The 21053-nt window shown below is 43.4% G+C and overlaps 1 protein-coding gene across 4 annotated transcripts in view; it reads left to right on the top strand.

Moving 5' to 3' along the window:
• Nucleotides 1–1657: 1657 nt before the first annotated feature.
• TCF20 (transcription factor 20) overlaps nucleotides 1658–21053 on the top strand; it is a 198305-nt gene continuing 178909 nt past the window's right edge. For 3 of the 4 annotated variants that reach the window (XM_075935696.1, XM_006120503.4, XM_006120506.4), the window contains exon 1: nucleotides 1658–1875. The gene's annotated coding sequence lies outside the window, so the exon portion shown is untranslated. Of the gene's footprint in view, nucleotides 1876–7128; nucleotides 7272–21053 lie in introns of those variants that run through there. The other variant, XM_075935706.1, reaches the window with a different exon arrangement.

The raw sequence follows: 21053 nt of genomic DNA on the forward strand, positions 1-21053 counted from the left end.
CTTGACTCCCTCATTAGCCTGTCTGCTAGATCAATCAGGCTGACCCGGACCACTGGCCTTTTCCTATTGCCTCTGGGGACTGTCAGTCTCAGGGTCTTCTTGATTTCCCAACAGCCCTTCCCCTTTCTTTTGGTCCTGGAACTAGCCAGCCAAACTCTCATCCTCCGCACACAAATTTTTAGTAAGGAGCCAAGAGTACCCGTACTTTAGACAGTATGTAGTGTTGTTGTAGGCATGTTGGTCCCGGAGTATTTGAGACATAAGGTGGGTGAGGTAATATCTTTTATGGGCTCAACTTCTGCTGGTGACAGAAAATTTCAAGTTAAAGCTCTTCTTCGGTTAGTCATATCCCTTCTTGCATTACTGAAAGCTTCTGGGATGCAGCAGGATGAGGGCACTGTAAAAAATGTTATAGACTAGAACTAAAGTCCATTCTATAGCTGAGGGACTCTGGCAGGATCAGGTAAAATGGCCAAATCATTAAAAGAGCAAAAGAAAGTATTTTCACAATACTTACCTATCATGGTGTTTGAGAGAGAATTGGTGGGTTTTTTTTTTCATTTTTATCATTCCTCATAGGAAGACACAATTGTGTTTTATTTACATTATAGTGGTATTTGGGTCCAGTCACTGGCAGGACTGAAGCACAGCAGCAATCTTATGTAAAGCTTCAGGGAAAAAAATCAGGTTTCTCTTCTGCAACCAAAATAAAGACAGACTAGCAAAGTCTCTCCTCACACTCCTTTGTGCAGCTGAATAGCATTTGAACACCATGGCAATATAAAAACAGCAGCAGCTGTGTATCTAAAAAACCCTGCTCTTTCTTCTAGGCCAGTACCTTCTTCCCTCCTGAAAGCTCCACTTTTTGTAGATTGCTCTGAAAAGGTGCAGGTAGGAGGCTTTGGGCTTCAGTGAATTACTCTCAGCTTGGATGAGACCCTGAGAAATATAGCCAACTGACTTTGAGGGCTTTCACACTTCTCCCCCCCCCCAACCTACACCCTTGTTTGGGTCAGCGCTCTCCCCCCTTAGGAGGACAGAACCTATCATATCTGTGAAACATCTGTCACAAATGAATTTTAAAAAAATCTAAAATCTGGGTACTTTTTCAGAGGAAGATGACAGGCTAGTTCACTTTGGCTGAATCACTAAGATGTTTGTATTCAAGGAGAAGACGGCTACTCTTTGAAATCTGGTCCTTTGCTCTAGATTTTGAAAAAGCCCCTCTGGGGGCGTAGCAGAACTGAGGGAAGAAGCCCCAGCGGTGAGGCAGGGGAAAGTGAGTCAGGCTGCAGTGTTCATGCTACAGATTTCAGCTGTGTAGAAGAGAACCAGGGCTCAGCTGCCTGCGAGGAGCCTGACCAGGGTCCCCCAGCAAAACACAGACCTCCGCCTCCTGGTCCCAGGATGGAGGGAAGGAAGCAGAAGAGAAGGGGAGGAGGGGAAAAGGAAAAGGGAGGATGCAAAGAAAAAGAAATCAGACAAAACACCCTCCTCCTACTCCTCAAGGCATCACTATGAGATGTCAGAACCCTAATCAACACCAGCTCTAGGCCCCATCCTCCCGGCCCCAGCTGCCAAGAGAGCCAGGCCCTGCCAGCAGCAGCTCCTCCTCCTCTCTGTCATCAGCCAGTCTGGCCTGACACATTGAGCCCAGGCTGCTGAGTATTGTCCTAAAAGCAGAAAGAGAGAGGGTGGGGGTGAAAGGAGGAGAGAGAAAGAGAGAGGGAGGAAAAAAAAATCACTCACTCAATCACATGACTTGACAGGATTTGTAACCAGTGCTTTTTGTGCCACAAAGAATTTTAAATACACACACTAAAGCCCCACCAAAAGGAAAGGAGCTAAGATGGGACAATAAGGAAGCCTTGCAAGGTAAGAGCCTGTTCAGAGAAAGGCTGTGACTTTCTAGGGTAGGGGGAGGTGTTCATTTCAGGCTACACCACTCTGCTAGCGGGTGGGGGGTTCGTGTGATTTCACATGGGTGGTTTGCCCAGGGTCATCGGCAGAGGAAAAGTGACTAACCACAGGAAGGAGATTGTTTTGGTGCTACCCTAATGCTTTATTTTCTAAGTTGTGCTTATCCTGTTTTTCTCCCCAGTAACGCTGCTGAGGAGTGTGTTAGTGTGTCTGTTCCTAACTGCTTGGAGAGGCAGCTGTGCAGACTTCATTTACTTAGCAGTATACAACGTATAACTACAACCTTTGCCCCAAATATATTGGCTTTGATGTTGCACTGGAGGAAATGGAGGGTGGGAGCTATGAAAAGCTAGGATTTGTAGGGGAAAACTACATCAGCTGTAGTGGGGTGGAAGGCAGGTTAATTTGGAAATAGAACAACTACAACTCTTTAGATATGGAAGATTTTTTAACAGCTTGGAGGAAGGGGAAACTGCATTAATTTTTGTGTGTTTGAAATAAATGACTTGTAAAAGGAAACAGCAGGTCTGGTTTTTTTTTTTCTTTGAATTTTCGTTGTGTGGTATTTGTTGTGGCTTTTTGAAAAAAATCCCAAATGTAACCTGAGCTCTTCACCTCCCCCCCCCCCCCCAGAAAGGGGTTTGAAAAATGACTGTTTGTTGAAATGTATTATTGAAGGCAGGAGGAGGGATGTGGTGATGGGGGAATCTGTAGCGCTCACATTTCACATTCTTTTGCAACCTTCCCTTTTCTTTAAGTGTGTACGGATACTTACGCACACACACCACAGAGGTTTTCAGAAATGCAGGCCCCAGCACAGTTAACCCTTAGGAATTCATCTTTCTTCCCTGTGCCGTTTGGTTTCAAAATGTGTTCAGCATCTTGCTCCCTAGTAGAGAAACAGAAAAGGGGAGGAATGGGGGAGGGAGACTATCTGTTTTGTAAGGGGCATAGGAAGAGAAGCAGTTTCTATCCAGTAAGAGGGAAAACTGGCTGTGAAAGCAAAGAGCTGCATGACATTTTCCCCCTTTCCTTGATATTTTCCATATGGTTCCTCTCCTCTTGCATGGATTCCTGTCAGTCGTGTGGCTACTGGATGTCTCTGCATTCAACAAACCTCCATTTGTTAGTTAACATTTTGTTATGAATGATCAACAATCAGTTAAAACTTAACAGTAAATATTTATATCTTTGTGTTGTGCTTTGCCTTTTTATTTCTGTTTTGCTCAACACAAATCAAAATTTCATGCTTTTCTGAATTCTGCAAAAGACTGCATGGTGACACTCTCTTTTTAAAGCTTAGTCCACATTAAAAACTGCCCCCTCTGAAGCCTGATCAACACCTAAAACTTTCAGGTCCACCTAATTATGTCACCCAGGACTGTGAAAAATCGTGTGCCTTTAGAATCATAGTTAGGTCAACCTAACCATTGGTGTAAACGCAGGATTCTTCTGTCAACCTAGAATAGATTTGCCTCTCGGGAAGGTGGTTACTTAAATTAGTGGTTTTCTACCTGTGGTCTGCAGACTATGTCTGAGGTTTCCAAAGGGTCTGCACCTCCATTTGAAATTTTTTAGGGATCTTACAGATGGAAAAGGCTTGAAAACCACTGATCTAAATAAAAGGAAACTCCCCTTTTTACTGTTGTAGGAAGCATTTATGTTCTGGTGCCACAGCAGCACAACTATAGCATAGACATACATACATACCCTGAGTCACATCACTGCTGGCTGTAGGCTGCCCTTCCCTTGCCCAGTGTGATTTTTGAAGTGGAGAACAAGTGGTGGGTGTGCATGTGTGACACGTTCCACTATGTTGCAGGTTTATGATTGGTCTCCCACTGGGAATGGGGATAGCAGAGTGGTGACCCACTGTGGTCTGAAAATACCTCTGCAGAACTTACTCAGGAAATTTTGTGAGAGCTTGTGGCGTTATGAGGAGTTTGTGGGTAGTAAGAGGGGACTCTAGGGAGGCAGGCTGGAGAGGACTGGCCTGTGGGCAATTTGTGAGTGCCAGTGAAGAATGAGGGCAGAGTTTGTAGTAGGGGTTAAAGAGCTTTATGGGAGTAAAGTGTGTGTGTGTGAGTGTGTGTGTGTGTGAGAGAGAGAGAGAGAATAGGAAGGGGGGGGAGAGATGCTAAGTCTTGTAGAAAACGGTAAATGTTCTCTTCCAGCTCTTGCTCTCTCTGCATTAAATTAAAACCTTGTGCATGGTATAAAAATATCTTGCTCCTGGGCATCTTCCTTGACATACCAAGTAGTTACCTTTGCTGAGTCTTACCAAAAGAGCCCGATTATCCCAGCCCTAGCCAACTGGGAATGTTTCTGGGCTGCAAAAGCATTCCCTCTTCCCTGGGGGAGGTTACTTTGTCTATTGGAGTATTCCAGGCAGGAGAGAGACGGGGTCTGCATTCCCTTTTACTGGGAGATGCTGAACTGATCTGTGTGGGCTTTATCTCTTTTCTTTAAATAATAATCAATAAACAGAACCCATGAGATAGAAAGGGGAGAAGTTCCTTCCTCTACTCCCCACACCCTTTAAATGCAGGAAATAGTCCAAGCTGAATGGAAATGTTGTTCTGATGAGTGTGGTAGGTTGTTCCAGCAACAGGAGATTGCTCTCCTGCAAGGGGAAAGCAGTGGGGAAGAGGGGAAACCAAGGGCAACTGATACCTTCTTGTACTGTAACATCTCCCTGGAGATTTGGGGGAGCGCAAAATGGGAGGATATTTAGTTTTCACAATACCAAGTGTTCAAAGGACATAAGTCAGCTCTTCTCCCTGCTAAAATTCATGATTGGTTTAAAAATTATGACCCTTTAAACAAGAATGATTTTTGGAGTTGTTTTTGTCTTCTGGGTCAGGCTTTATGATGCCCATTTTCAAGCTTTTTCGCTGTAACTGGCTGGAGAAGTGTGTTGTTGTTGTTTGTTTAATGAAAGCTGAGATGCTCATGTAGCAAAACACCAACTATTGGAAGACTCAGGATACAATTGTGAGTGTTGGCAATCCTAAATTATGTTTCCCCTTTCTCTTCCTTTATGTTAGTTTCCTACACTCTCAGCCCTGCACTGAAGGGACTCGCTCCTTGGTGGAGAGGAGAATTCACTCTTCTCCAGGCAATTCTGTGTCTGCAGATTAGTACCAAATGTGATTGTGGCTTTTTGATGTGAGTAGTTATGTTGCCAGGGTCTGGACCAGGGGTGAACAAAAGGGCCTCTGTGGGCCGAATCGGGCCTGCCAAGCGGGTTGATCCGGCCCGTGGAGGCCCGCCCTCCAGTTTTGGCCCCATCCCTTCTGGGGTGGCCCAGGGCCATTTCAAAAATTATTGCCCAGTCCTGGTCTGGACTGAGATACCTCTAGCTCACTTTACACAGGTCACAGTATACTGAAGAATCATGAGCATCTAATGACTATGACTGGTAATTTATCTTTGCAGAAAATGGAAGAAAAATCCTGGTTTATCCCAGGGTGTGGGAGCAGAGAACACACACAAGTAATATTTTCTGGTTTTTTTTTTTTTTTTTTTTTTTGTAAAGAGGTGAGGGCTGCGCCCCCTACTTGCTGCACTTGCCAAGCCCTCTGTCGTGGGGCGTAAGCAACTCTGGTTCTCCCTCTGGCTACTGGGGAGGGCCAGGCTGCAGCTGCCCCAGCCAGGGCCCCTTCCTCCTCCCGCCAGCCTGGGCCCCTCATTCCTCTATTCCTCTCCCAACTCGGGCCCCTTCTCCCTCCCTCCCCACCCCCAGCCCGGTATTTTCTCTCTTTCCCCTCTACCCACCACGGGGGTCCCGCTGCTGGCGCAACAGAGCAGCTGTTTTTAAAATACCAGCAACTGCCGCCATGTAGTGACTGTTGGAGCTTCAGCCAGATGCTGTGTGGCGACGCAGGAGGCCAGGGTGTATCCCAGTCCTGAACCCCCCTGTGGGTCTCACTGCTGCTTGCCACGCAGTCTTCCCATCCTTCCCCCACAAGCCCAACAGCAGCTTTTACCTTCAAGGTGCAAGGAAAGTGAGTGCTGCTGTTGAGGAGTCAAAGAGCCATATTTAGGCTCGCGAGCCATAGGTTGCCAATTCCATTATGGGGTTAGCAGCAAGGAGAGAGAGAGAGAGAGGAGGCCAGGTGGCCGAGGGGGAAGGGGCTGTGGGATGCAGTGACATGATGACATCACGCTGTCGTCCCACAGGAAAAACTTTTTTATAGGTATAGTAAGATAAGAAAAGTCATGGCAGGCACCATTTTAATTCATATTAAAGCATGCCCTGGGAAAGTGAGTAATCAGATACAAGAAAAATGTTTAAAATCATTTATAAACTTAGTTCAGTGACTGCAAACTTGTAAAATAAAGAAGTCATAATAGAGTCTTCTCCAAAACTTCTCCAGTTGGGCTAACAAAGATTATGGGAGAGTCTCCTTCCTGCAGCCCTTTTTCTCTGTTCTGGTGATGTAAAGGGGCTTAAAACTCCTGGAACAGGCCCCTGGGAATTTTCTCTGTACAGAGAAAGCATGGCACTGATATAGGCAGCTTTTTGCATTCTTTCTGATACAGGGATGTGCTGGAGTAGATGTAGGCAGACCCTGACTATTCTAGGCTTCAGAGCAGCATTTAAGGATTTATACAAGGCTCCTCTTAGGTCACGTTTCCACTTGTGGGAAGATTGACTGCCACAGCATCAATCTTCCAGCATTCAATTTAGGGATGTAATAGTGTAGTCGATTAACCGATAAGCAAAAGCTTATAAGTTAATGCTATAGACTACACGCATTTCCCTCCTCTCCCCAATCAGTGCAATTTTAGCGGGCTGGCCAGCAGCCCTGCTCAGTTCTGGCTCACACCGGATCTGGGACCCACCTCCGCTGCAGCTCTAAATTTAAAGTGTATTAGGAGCCAGTGGGCAGGAAGCTTGACTCAGTTCGAGTTTGCACTGGGTCCAGGGGCTCAGACCTCCCCGCCAGACAGGGGCTGCTGCCACCCGGCACTGCTGCCTCTGTATCACAGGCAGCAGCACAGGGTGACAAGCAGTTGGTCTGCAAGAGGAGCTGGTTTTTAAACTGGCTCCCCTCGCGGACTAGCTCCTGCCTGGCACCCTGCACTGCTGCTGGCCTTGCCCCCAGGGACTATAGAATAGTTGACTAACTGATAAGAATTCATGAGGTTACCGACTATTCAATTAACGGATATTTAACATCCCTAGTTCAATTTAGCGGATCTAGTAAAGACTTGCTACTTCGAATGCTGAGGGAGCCGCTGTTGGCACGAATACTCTTTGCTACCATGAGGAATAAGGGAAGTCAACAGGAGCTTTTCTCCTGTCCACCTTCTACAGTGAGGATGGTGGTGAAGCTCAGCTTAAGGTACGTTGACTCCAGCTTCGTTTTTTACGTAGATGGAATTGCGGATCTTAAAAGGACCTTTCCCCCGTAGCATGGCCCTGGTTTTGCATCGTGGGCCATAACAGCTCACAGAAAAGACCAGAAATAGCTTTGACTCCTGCACTGCACCTCAGAGAGCTACTTCTGGCCCATTGCTTTCTAAGGGGAAAAAACATTAGATGTCTGTTGAGAGTTATAAGAGTGACACATACAGCGTCAATAATGAACTGTGGGTCACTGCTGATCTCGACAGGGCTGTTTGATACCAGTGATCTAGAGGGGAAAGGTACAGTATCTCATAAATACATCTCCTTTTAAGGCAAACTGCAAAGCATCTGAAGATGGGTTAGAAAATTGACTCTTCTCAGTAATAACATCACAAACAACTTTTTAAACGCTCCCCCCTTCAAAGACTTGGCAAGTAAGTGGAAGAAGAATGATTTTTTTTTTGCGCAGTTTTAAAATAAAATAGTTAATTCCATATATACCATTCTGTTAATGATCTGGAATTTTAAGCAGTGTCTTCATTTATTTAAAACAGCTTTGCAGTTCACCTTTAAAATCGCTTCCCACCATATGGCCTAATCGTTTCCCTGTGCCACACTTTTTTCTAATTATCAAACCCATTTGCTTTAAAATAGGTGTTTTTTAATTTCACAGCCTTGTCTGCTTCTCCTGCTTGATCTTGCCCTGAAGTCAGGAGGCTGAATCTGTGACATCACTTTCATTCTCTATGGCAACAGGGAATGATTTATGTATTTCAATTTAATTACCTAGAATTTGAAAGTTGCTTTTTATCTTGTATGTTCTGTGACTGGGTGACACTGGCCCTTTAAGGAGAGATCTGTCCAGTCCCGACTGTGACACTTCAGCTTGCTTATCTAAGTGGAGAGCACATTTTTGCCAACCTCCAGAGATCACAAATCATGAGATTGGCTCCTCAAGATCATGAGATTTTAAAACCGACCAAATCACACTTTGAAATATTTTTTATTCATCTGTCATTCGGTGTGTTATAATTTCACGATGAAAAGTCAACCTTAAATGTACACCTCTCCTCGCTGTTCTGATGGATTGTCCATTTACCCTTCCCTCACTCTTAAGACTGGGAAATTGCCATTCATTTCCTATTACTGTATTAACTCCTTTCCCTCCTAGTTTACCACCCTTTTTAAAAATTAAAATAAATAAATAGTTCAAAAGAACCAGTGAATTAAAGCACCATGGCTCATGCTTGCAGCTAGAATTTATTTTACTTTTTAGGTTTGACAAGTTTTTGATATGTATATCTGGAACTCATCAGTCATTTTAAACCGCAGTGTCAGAGTAAAAACAATATGCCATTGGTTTAACCTTTTGCAAGGACAGCACTTCCCCCTGCAACTCCTAAATCTGTCTCCTGCTCCCCCTTTCCCTCTCCATCCACCTTTCAGTGTGTCCCTACTGCTCTACTTCAGTCCCTGTGTCCTGTCCAGCCTCCTGACCCACAGAGTAGCAGCCATTTGCCTCTGGACTGGCACCAATCTCTCTGAAAACCTGAAAAAAGTCAGAGGTGGAAGACACACTTATTATAAGTAGCCTTTTTGCCACATACATGTAGACTGTAGGGAAATAGCAGCCATCCTGTTAGCATCAGCCTCATTGATGATAACAGAGGATGGTGGCCATTTTGAATGAGGGAAAATTTGGAAGTCGGGCAAAAAAAAACAAACCCAAACAAGAAAACCTTAAAACAAAACAAACAAACAAAACCCAAGAAAAAACCTACCCCCGCCAGTCACAAGAGTCAGGATAAAATCACAAGAGTTGCCGACGCTCAGCACAGTCTCATGATATGACAGTCATGTGAGGACATCAGTGTGTGTGATGGAGTTAAGACCACATTCTGTGTAGAGGTGGAGGAGGAGAAGGGAAACTCCAGGTAGGACACCGTGAGAGTAGCATTTTGATAGAGAGTATGGGAGGACTCGGGAAAGAAGCCAGAACTGCAGGATGGAGGGGCTAGACTCAGCTTGTGGAATGTGGAAGATTCTTTCTGTTTGTTTTGGATTTGGATATGTTAGAAAGAGTGGGCTCAGTTCTTTAATGATTTAGCTGGAGGGCTGAATCATTGCAGCAACCTGTCCAGGCTGGAAAGTCAGGCGATCCAACCTGGGTGAGGTGAAACTGAGGCAGTAGCTAGCCTGAAGCCAGACCAGGTAGGCAGTGCCGCTACACCTACAGATAAAAATGCTTCTTTGTTAGCCTGTTCCAATCCTGTTTGACCCATCCTCTCTGGAAATCCCTGATACCACAAGGAATCTCATCTGTTGGACTGGGGGAAGTGCTATGAGGTGAGTTCTGGTGTCCTAAAAGCTTCTCTTAAAATGTCAGGTTGCCTATTTAAAGTCAGGCGCTGTTAGCTCAAGCACTTCAGCTGATCTGTATTTGAGTAGTTAATGTTTTTTCTAATGTAGCCAGGACACAGAGCTTTGTAGATCAGTATTAACACCTTAAACTTCACCTGGAGAAGCCACTGTAAATGATGGAACATGGATGTCATTCATCTGTTCCCTGCATGATATCCTCCTTGTCAGGTGGGCAACTGCAGTCTGCAGAAGGTTCCAAACAATCTTCAGGGAGTAGCACTGAACTGTAAGATCACTTCAGGACTGGGCAGCAAAAGAGCTGTAATTTGGACACTAATATTTGCAGTTGCTGCAGTGGAAATGTGGAAAATGGCAAGACAGTTACTTTTGCTATAAACACTCTCATGTGCTTTGATTGTTCTGTGTGAAAGTCCATCTTTAAGATTTTGCATGTCAGAATCCATTATTTTCTAATCTTTCTGAGGCCAGGTCTGTATTACAGACTTCTGATGACACAACTGTGGCACTTGGAGATGTGAAGCGGTACTGTATGATCCCTGAATGACACAGCCATGTTAGCAAAAGTCCCTAGTGTAGAGACAGCTTTACTAGCAAATCTGTGTTTTTATCAGCATAGCTTGTTTTGCTGATGGGTGGCTGTTTAATTATCATGATGCTTTTCTGGAATTGCTGTAATCATAGTAGGAGAACTTTGGTGATGTAGTGCAGAGGTTCTCCAACTGGGGGGATGTGGAATATACTCTTGGGGGGAGGGGAAAAATGGAGTACATTCAAAGCTGGGTGGCTGGAAAGTGGTGGCGGCTGGCCAGTGACCCAACTCTAAAGCACCCTCATGAAAATCTTAGAGAATTAAGGTGGTAATGCCATACCAAGCCGCCTTTATCTTTCTGTCGCTGCTGGCAGTGGTGCTGCTTTCAGAGCTGAGTGTCCAGCCAGCAGCTGCTACTCCCCGCTCTGGCAGAGCTCGGTGGTTGGAGAGTGGCAGCTGCTGGCTATGTACCTATGGGGAAAAGGGAGTAAAATACTACAAACAAGAAGGGGAAGCCACAATGAAGTAAGTTTGAAAACCACTGCTATAGGATACCACTGAAGTGCTCTTGTGTAAACGTGGCCTTAGAGTGGTAAGGGTGGTCAAGTGTCTGGTTTTTGACTGAAAAGTCTGGTTAAAAAGGCAACCTGTCAATGTCGGCTCAGATCTCCTCACCAGACACCCAAAGTTAGGTTACTGGAGACTGGGGAAGCAGGGATGTGCTGGGTCATCACCTGTGCTAGCCCCTACTCAGCTGGCATCTCCTCCTACTTGTAGTTCCCAGCCCCAGCACTGCAGGCAAGTCCTTCCTGGCCCAGGCAGCGGGGAAGGGTAGGGAGAGGATAAAAGCAGCAACTGAGCCAGAGGGGGGAGAGAGAGACAGGGGAGGGGTAGGTTCCCACACTCCTGCTGGACTGTCTGGTATTTAAACATTATAAAGTTGGCAACTGTAAATATATCTGAGTGAGAAAGGGATCCTTCTAGGTTTAAGCAAGTCACAGAGTGCAAGACTAGGGTATCTTGAGATTTTGAGTGCTCTGGTTTATTTGTATACAGCTCAACACAATAGAGCCCTAATCCTAAATGGGTTCTTTGGGCACTACTATAATGCAAATAATACTTTGTGGTAGCTGGGGTAGAAGAAGCATAAAGGAAATGGGGTAGGGTGTTTGGAAGTAATAGAGGAGGTGGAAAGATAAGGGAACCTCCGTTAGGGGAGATAGAAAGGGTAGGCGGAGGTCAGGTGAATTGGTATCAAGCCTAGAAAAACAAGCAGTGAAATAACAAAATAGGTACAGCTGGAGGGGATGCTATCACAGCATTGCTAAGTATTCCCTACACCCTTCTCTGTGGAATTATTTTCCTGTAGAAGATATTTCAAGTGGCTTAAATTCTCAGACTAAGTGGTTGTCTCTTCTGTATTTTCTGTCATTGAAAAGGCAGATTAAACCATGCCCAGTTTCCAACTATGTAACTGATAGAGATGGTCTTCTCTAGATTGCACTAATGTGAAAGAACAGATCTTGGCACTTAAATTCTATGAAACCTTCAGGTGCTGATATGATCAGAAAACTGACAATAAAACTAGATCATCTTACTCAGCAGGGCTGCTTCCTGTGCATAGTCAGTGTCATAGGTGTTGACTTTAATGACAAAAGTTGGTTTTTACTCCTTCTAGCTCTGCAGAGCCCACAAACCAGTCGTGGGTAAGTTGCAACCCAAGGGCTGCATATGGCCCATTGGGGTTCTATGTACGGCACAAGACATTTTGTTTACTGTTGCCCACATGCAGGGTTGTCAGATTCCGCAAGTTTTCCCTGCATAGTTTTTTTCCTACCGGTATTACTAAAGTGACAAGCACATAAAGCAAGGGCAGCTTTGCCTTTGACTAATCACCTGTGAAGCTGTGCTACCAAGCAATTTAGAGGGAACACTGGTGAAGTGAGGTGCATGCTGACTGCACACAACATTGATTGTGAGACCTGTGCACTCCTACACCCAATCAAAGTGCTGCTATGGTTTAATCAACACACCTCACTAATTTTAGCAAAGGTGCACTTAGCAAAGCTACCCTGTCCTAGGAGACCATCTTGGTTCTGACAATCTTCTGTCCCACTGAGATGAAAGAAGGCAACTTATGCGGCCTACTCACTAGCCTCGGTTGCCCATCACTCTCATAAACTGTGACGGGGGAATTGGATTTTCTTTTGGCTTGGTTATTATCATTGACAAAACTAACAGCAAAATTCCAGATGCAGAATTTTTATTTCTGGGGATGCTGAAATGGCACCAGCTGAGTTTGAAAGGCAGGCAGTTAGATACTTTCTTTTTTAAATGAGAAAACTGAGCAAAATTGATATAGAAGTCATTGAAAGTTAAAAATTAAGTCTCAAGATGCCATTTTAAATCGCTTAGTGCATTATTATATTTTAAAATGATACTCGGTTTACTTTCAGTTTGTAACATCCCTTGTTCTTTATTATAAGTTTTATTTGCATACATGTGTGGTGTTTGTGCCATAAGGTCTCTGCTCCTGTTGCTGCTCTCCACTTGGAGTCAGAAATCCACTCTAGTATCATCCCGATCCACCTTAATTCTTGTATAAACTATTTTGTCATCTATAAAACAGGAAAAAATACTTTACAGGGTTGCTGTGGAGATAAATTGTCTGTGAGTTGCTTTTAGTGATGAAGAACAAGGGGAAAGGGAATACAGAAAATGGAGGATGTACTGCTATGGATTTTTTTCCTTTTTCTATTATTCCTCTATGAAGAGAGCTGCCTTATTTTTTCTATCAGTGTGAATGTTCACAGGGAACAAAAGTTTGTCACCATGAATGTGCTGACTGTGGAATGTATTTTTAAGTTTGTAACTATAACTAGCATTTCTGAGCACAGATCAGAAGGTAGCCATCTTCTTGAAAAATAGTAAATGTACTATAATGTGATGCCACTAGATGGGGAGCCCCATGACATTAAAAAATACTTATGGCTATGATTAAATCACAGGGTGCCACTAGTTTATATGCATAACTTTTCAGCCGTATGGTTGCCTTAAGCAACGCCAACAGTAGTTAACCTTAAAAACAAACAAGAAACTTCACATTTTAATTTTGGTGACAAACTCTTACTGCAAACTTCACAGGCCTAACAAATTGAGAACAGGTTTCCTTTCTCTTGCTCTCACTAGAAAATTGTCATTAAAGCATAACCTTGTTAACTAACACTATTAAACATAACTTTTCAATCTGTCTCAATCATATCCTAGCATGACTTAATAGTCAAGTGCAGGAAAGGCTGTGCCAATCATTGATCTGTGGGGAAACCTCGTAAGCTATGAGTTTTCTCCTTCACACCCTGAATTTGAGAGCAAAGGCCTGTTGAAACTACAGAACAGAACTGTTGGCAATAGAAGCAGTGCACAAATGCAAGTACCAATAATGCCATGTGTCCACATTAGCCATGCTGTTTGGGGTGCAGGCTGATTGCAGTTTTACCCCACATCCAAACTACTCCACATCTATACTACTTATGCACTACATAGCCTATCACGTATTTCTCCTACTGTTCTTTTTGTTGCCACCTGAAGCAGTAGCTTCTGAAAAGTTTTGACTGTCTGAGAGCCCACTAAAATTATGGAAGAAGAGGTCAGCCTCCCATAATTTCTTTAGTAAATTCCATAAACTCTTAAGGATCACCCTAATTTTTTAGTTTCTTTTTCAAGATGGAGACCAGGGTAAAAAGCTTGTCTCTTGCTCCTGCATTTTTGCTGTAGTGTTTGTAAAACCTCTTTTGAAAAAGTAGCCTTTTTTCGAAAAAAACTTCCCCTGCGTCTAGACTGCTGCCGCGTCCTTTCAAAAGTAAATCGAAAGAACACGGCAGACTGTGGAAAACCTCGTTTTACGAGGAATAACACCTTTTTTCAAAAGTGCTCTTTCGAAAAAAGGTGGTATGTAATGCAAACTGTGCTTTTTCAAAAGAGAGCATTCAGTCTACCTGGGTGCTCTCTTTTGAAAAAACGAGCTGCTTTTTCGAAAGCACTTTCGAAAAAGCCTCTTTCAAAAAAGTGCATCTAGACTACAATCTAGACGTAGCCTAGAAGTCCATGGTGTTCAGGATGCAAGACAAAACCACCCCCAACTGCCTGAATAGGTGGCTCTGTGCTGTGCTTGCAGATGATGATCACCAGGTGGATTGGTGCTTTTGTGTCTGGACCAAGACCACAGCCTGGTGGAACTAGGGTGTTCATCCCAGGTCTCAAACAGCAAAAGCAGCATACATTAAGGATGAAGAAGACAATTTTTCCGGATCTCTGTGGGATAGCCTTGGAATGGCTGTATTGGACTACAAGGATGAGCTCTCCTTGTTATTGAAAAGCAAATGGTGATTGCCCCGTTGTGGCTGTCTTCCCTGGGCAATTACTGAGCATCATCATGGGATTGAAAAGTCCATGGGGGTGCTGTTGTGATAGAAGTTTGCAGGGCAGTATCTATGAGCAGTCAGTTGTGTGGTGGGGACAGAATTGAAGCGACTAATGTGTTGGAGCTTACCAAGTATGTTAAGCAGGAGACATAGATGGAACTCATGAGCACATTTTATGTCCTCTTTCTTGCCCGGAAGTAAATTACCAGGGGCGGCCCTAGACTAGCTGCCAGCAACTGGCACCCTAGGCGAACCATGCAATTGGCACCCCCACCTCCAAACCCCTCAAAGATATTGCACCACCATTTGGTGCCCCATTTAACTTGGCACCCTAGGCGACTGCCTAGTTTGCCTATATGGACGGGCCGCCCCTGAAATTAACAGAAACAGTGCTCCTTTGTGACACAGGCCTTTCTGAATCATTGTGTGTTCAGGGATGTCTATGTGGGAACAGCAGGCAAAGTGCAGGATGCAAAATGTTCAGACTCTTCTAGAGCAAGGAGAACTTTATTTCCACTGAACAGCTCTGATGTTGATGGTTATTTCTGTTTTCCATGTGGCTCCTTACTTTAGGAGCTAAATAAACCTCTGTCTCATCAAAATAAACCTCTGACTCATCAAATGAGGCTCAGATTAAACCATATTCTTGGGTGTTGCAGGAAGATGGCAGGTAAGACTGCATTTGGGTGACACAGGAACTATGGTGGAAATGTTTGACCTGCAATGAATGTTCAGTATCTAATTTAGCAATTATTTTTTTTACCTGCTGCAATTTGCGTGAAGTGAAAGCAAAGGTCTTGATGGTCAGTGAACAGTGAAGTGCTAAGCCTATGGAAATGGAATTTAACATACGCACATCTGGACAGACAAGTGGTCATACCTGAGGCTGCTAGCACAAGCTTCAGCTGCCATGCTGCATAAATTAGAAATGCTCTGTGCACCCTCTTTCAAACTGATGCTGAGGAATTGAGTATGGAACAGTGAAGTGAATATAAACTTGGGATCTGTAGTGCACAGTGAATCACTTCATGCTGTGATGCAGCTGGATTTCTTTTACTGTATGAAACCTACGCTCTCTTTCTTTGTATGGTGAGGAGGTTTATAGAAGAGTGTATTGTTGCAGCACTTTGCTTTACTGGTAGGAGGTGCCAGTAAAGGTACAGGAGCAGGAACTGGGTGAAAGTCACTTTTTTAAAAAAAAGATTACTTTGTCTACGCTGGAAAGATTTGTCAACTGAAAGTACTGTCGACATTCATAAGTTGCCAAAAAGAAAGTCCACAAATCATGTTTACATTGCCACTGTTGTCGCTATGTTGTGGCCACATTGTGTGCTCCCCCATTGACAGAAAGAACAAAGCAATGTGGATAAGCATCACACAGTGCCTGGCATCACCTTTAGTCCTGTCAGCCACCTCTTTGCTTCCCAGCCCTCCCTGGGCTTCCAGCGTACTTTTGTGCCACTTTAAACAAATGTTGAATTGCTGTTTGTGTTTATGTACTTCCATGATCTGGTTCTCTCAGCTTTTCCTTTTCCTGGACCTCAGAGCTGTGGAGTCTATCTGCACACCTTGTTATCAGTTCTGGGATACTACAATGAAAAACAGTCTCATAACATTGCTCCATCAATCTCTTGGAATACTCAGACATTAGTACAGTTTTTTAATTCCAATGCCTACTCTGTGGCATAGAAATGTTGAGGGCTTATTAGAAGTCATAGAGATGTCAACGTAACAAGAAGGGATGGGGATTACTTTTGAGAATGGGGATAATGGAAAGGGAAGGAGAAGAGTCTGTGGTGCTCGCTGCAAGCAGAGTAACAAAGATGGCTTATTACAAGCCCTTGGAAGAACATCTCTTTGTAGAGGCTCCCAGTCAGGGAAGAAAGAAGTGTTCAAGGGAGTGAGAGGAAAGACTGGTAAGTTTTGCACTATAATTATTAGCACATATACTGTTTGACCAGTTCCACAAATCGAACTGGTATAAGTTTCTGGATGTGATGTGGGGAGGGAAATATGTATTTCCCAAATATGTTTGCAAAGATTAAGCATTTTGTTTTATGCAAGGCTTTTGGACATAATTGCTAAAGGAGTTGGGTGAGTGGGTGGGAATAAGAACTAAAATTAATTAGTAGCACTGTTCGATTGTCATTTTTGCTCCACTTACTCATGGCCTGTGTATCAGTTCCATTCCTAAAAGTGCTTTGCACTGCTTCAAATATATGATATAGAATTATCTGATTAGCAATGCTTATCATGCATTAAACAGAAAATGATTGCAAGCAGATAAAAGCACTGAGGTACCGAGGCACCATAGCCAAGCATATGTGTTGCTAGATGCAATGTAACGTTACTGCCATGGCCATAGTGCTCAGTTTGCAATTTCTTGTGATAAAAGCTGTTTCCTTTTAAATTGTAGTTTCTGTTTTACCTTTTAATTTGTCTCCTTTCTGCTTGTCTGCCATTTTGAGTTTGGCCACATGGTATAACTCCTCCAGCTGGTATGCACGCCCCACTGGGCGCTTCCATCCTGAATGGAAACAATGGCTTCTGCTGCCAAAAGGAAGGGGGAAGGGATGCCAATTTGAGAATCCCATTTTGGTTCCCTAGTTATTCCCAAGAATAGGTGAAACAGCTGCTGCTTGCTTATGTTGTGCTGGCAAAGGGAGGGAGGAATAGCAGGGGGGAAAGATGAGCACTGCTGTTCTTGTGTTACACTCTGCCCTTTAAAACACAAACAAACAAACCACAACACTAATTGTGGCATTCACAGGAACCTGCAAAAATTTCCCATCAGCCTGAAAAATCAGTCCTGCATCAGTTCATCTTGCAATAAAAACTGTATACCTGCTGCACAAGGCTTTTCCTGCCATGCTGACTTGGCCACTGTCTCTGCTACCCTTTTGAGATCCTGCTCATCTCTTCCCCCCACAACTGAAAGAAAGTCCCCCCCTCCCCCCACGTGCTGGGTAAAGGGAGTTGCTGCTTCCTCCTCTTTGTACTTCCTCTTTATCGAGCCATGTGGTATTTCTGTGCAGCGCACTAGCACAATGGACTGGGTGGAAAGATGGATCTTGTGGATTTGGTTCATCATAAAACTGAGGAAGACTTCTTGCTCTGACCAGATCATTTGTTGTCTTGGGACAGCTAGTTTTTTGATCTTTCTTCTAAGATGTTTGAGTGTTCTTGGTGATAACCATTTCTCTTAGATAGTATTTGTTACTTTGAAGAGTGTGTATTTTAGCACCATGGTTTTTGCCAGAGTGGATGCAAATCAATGATTTTTTTTAATCACCAATAAAATTTTAAATTTCTAATTTAAAAATAAGTTACAATTAAATCTTATCACAAACATACTACCCCTACACTTACAATCTCATAAAAATGAATGAATGAATGGCTCTTGTCTGTGCAGCCTAATGACTAGTTCTTGCTTCTAGAAAGTTCTGGGTCTTCAATTTCTGTTTCTCAGAACACGTAAGTAACATGCTAAGACAGACGCAGGCTGGACAAGATTGTTTTTGTTCTGTGCTTATGTGGTGATGGCCCTGGCCCAAGCGTGGCAGAAGAGTTAGTTAAGATGTTGGCTTATAGACGGAGACACAATATAGAGGAAAGGACATAGGCAGCATAGAAAGGAACAGTGGAGTAGACTGGAAAGGAAACGGGAAGACATTATTCATCACATACACCCTTCCTATATTCCCCCACACTTTTGCCACAGAAAAACTGTTATGGCTTCTGGGCTAGCTGGGAATATTTTGAAGAAATGTATTCCCTGGATAAAAAAGGAAAATGTGTCAACTGTAAGCAGTGCAACAAGATGATGAAAGATCTTGCTGCAAGAATGAAACTTCATAAGGAAAACTGCTTATTGGGAGAAATGATGTGGCTGACGATGTAGCTATGTCCTATTCCCTAAATTAATAAAAATTACACAAAATATACCCTCTTAGATCTTGTAAAATGCTATATTGAGTTGTAAATTAACATGTTTTAGTGATCAGATTTGCACCGTTGTTTAAGATAGTGGTCACCAACCAGTAGATCGGGATCTACTGGTAGATCTTGGAGCCTTGGAGAGGTGATCCTGCCTAGTTTGGCCAAGAGGATATCAAGTGCCAGCACTTCAGCTGCCCCTCCCTCCACTGCTGCTCATCTCTTACCCTTTGCCTTGGAGCTGCCCCTTCTCCTGGGGAGTCTCCTGGTTGCTGTGGAGGGAGAGGAGTGCTGATGTCAAGGTGCTCCCCCCCCACTCTGTATCCTTTCTCCATAGAGCAGAGAGGGGGCACAGCAGGACTTGGGATGAAGTTTGCTGGTGCTTTAGGGAGTGGTGCAGGGTTAGGGCAGGTGTGAGCTTGCCTTAGCCCCACTGTACCACCACCCAGGAACCACCAGCAGTGCCCAGCTGGACCCCACATCCCAAACTCCTACCCCAGTCATGAACCCCCTCATACACCCCTGCCCTAGCCCTGAGCATCCCTACATCCAAATGCCATTCCAAAGCCTGCATCTAGAATCCCCTCCTATATCCCAACTGCCTGCTCCAAGTGCAGCTCAGAGCCCCTCTCACACTCCAGATCCCTTAATCCAAGACCAGAGCCTGCACCCCAACCCTCTACCCTAGCCTTATGAAATTAAGTGAGGATGGGCAAGAGAGGGAGGATGGAGTGAGCAGGGATGGGGCCTTGGAGAAGGGGTGGGAAGGAGGTGGGGAATGGGCATTTGAGGTAGATCTTAGATTGAAATCAAGTTTCGCATATTTCATATATTTTTTCATATATTTCTTAAACCAATGGTCTCCAACTTTTTTGAGCACGAGATCACTTTTTGAAATTAAATTCAATCAATGATTTTTTTTTTGGTGATTTAAATTGTGATTTAAATCAATTATTTCTGTTGCCTTGATTTAAATCAGTCCACCCTGATTTGTGCAGTGCTATTTACACAAATGATTGGCTTACAGCCAGTTCGACACCTACATTGTGGAGTGCAGAAAACAGACCAGACAGGCCATATTAGTAGTGGTAGATACATCTTAATATTGGAAAGTTTGCACCATTGAAGTTTATGCCAGCCATCTTCAGCCCTTCTGGGACTGCTTTGGTAAAGATTGGCACAGTGAAGGTATGTCTACACTGCAGAGTTTTTTCGAAAAAACGTCCATTTTTCCGAAAAAAAGTCACATCCACACTGCAATTGCGTTCTTTTTTAAAAAAAAAATCAAAAGAACAGAGGGTTTTTTCCGACATTGGTAAACTTCTTTCGATGAGGAAGAAGCCTTTTTCCGAAAGAGCTCTTTTGGAAAAAGGCGTATGTGGACGGGGAAGAGGGAGTTATTATGAAAGAAGAGGAAAAAGCACAGGTGCCCTGGTGGTCACTCTGTCCATAGTAATCACAGCTTAAATGAGCGACAGCGTCCATTCATTGTGGATGCTATCTTTCAAAAAAGTAGATTGCTTTTTCATTGCACTTTTGCTGTGTAGACATTCTCTTTTGGAAGAAGTTTTTTCGGAAGATCTTTTCCGGAAAAGCTTCTTCCAAAAGAAGCCTGCAGTCTAGACATAGCCTGAGGGACTAAATGGTCTGTCTTAAAGCAAATACCAAATAGTTAATTGTAAATATTACAAATGGCAATTTCATAACTCAAAATGTTGCATCTATTATGGGGGAATTCTACATTAGGGTTCATCTTGACCAATAAAAAGGAACTGATTACTGAACTAAAAATTAATGGTAGCTTAGGTATAAGTGATCATGACTTTATCACATTTATTCTGTTTGCACTTTATAAAGTCTAAAACAATATAACTGGTGCTTTTAAAAGGGCCCATTTCACAAAGCTGAAAACAGTTATGAGTCAAAGCATCTGGATGAAAAAATTTGCTAAGAAAAATGTGCATGATAATTGGGAAGCCACGTTCAAGGAAGAAGGCGATATAGGTTAAAAACTGACCTGTTTTAGAGGAGAGATGAAGGCAGTTATAGGAACAATACTTTTAACAATTGGAAGAAAGGGGAATTTATTAGTAATGACTATAAATCAGAAAAGTTTGAACTCTAGAATAATTTGCTAACAGAAGCAAAAGGGTACAAAGAGAAATCTATAGCCAGCACAGCGAAGGGCAATAAGGAGTTTTTAAACTATATTACAAACAAAAAGAATCCTAACAAAGACATTGGTCTATTATTAGATGGAAATGGTCGAATTTTGAAAAATAATGCCAAAGAGATAGAAGCGCTCAATAAATATTTTTGTTCTGTATTTGGGGAAAAGAACAGATGATGTAGTCATACCAGTCTTTCTATTCCCTTTGTATAGCAAGAGAATGTCAAACAGCTTCTAAAGTTAGACATTTTAAAATCGGCAGGTCCTGATAAATTGCATCAAAGAGTTTGAAAAGAACTGGCTGAAGAGTTTTCTGGACCGCTAATGCTGATTTTCAGT

Source organism: Pelodiscus sinensis, chromosome 1 (assembly GCF_049634645.1).
Source record: "Pelodiscus sinensis isolate JC-2024 chromosome 1, ASM4963464v1, whole genome shotgun sequence".
In the NCBI taxonomy this organism is placed as follows: Eukaryota; Metazoa; Chordata; order Testudines; family Trionychidae; genus Pelodiscus; species Pelodiscus sinensis.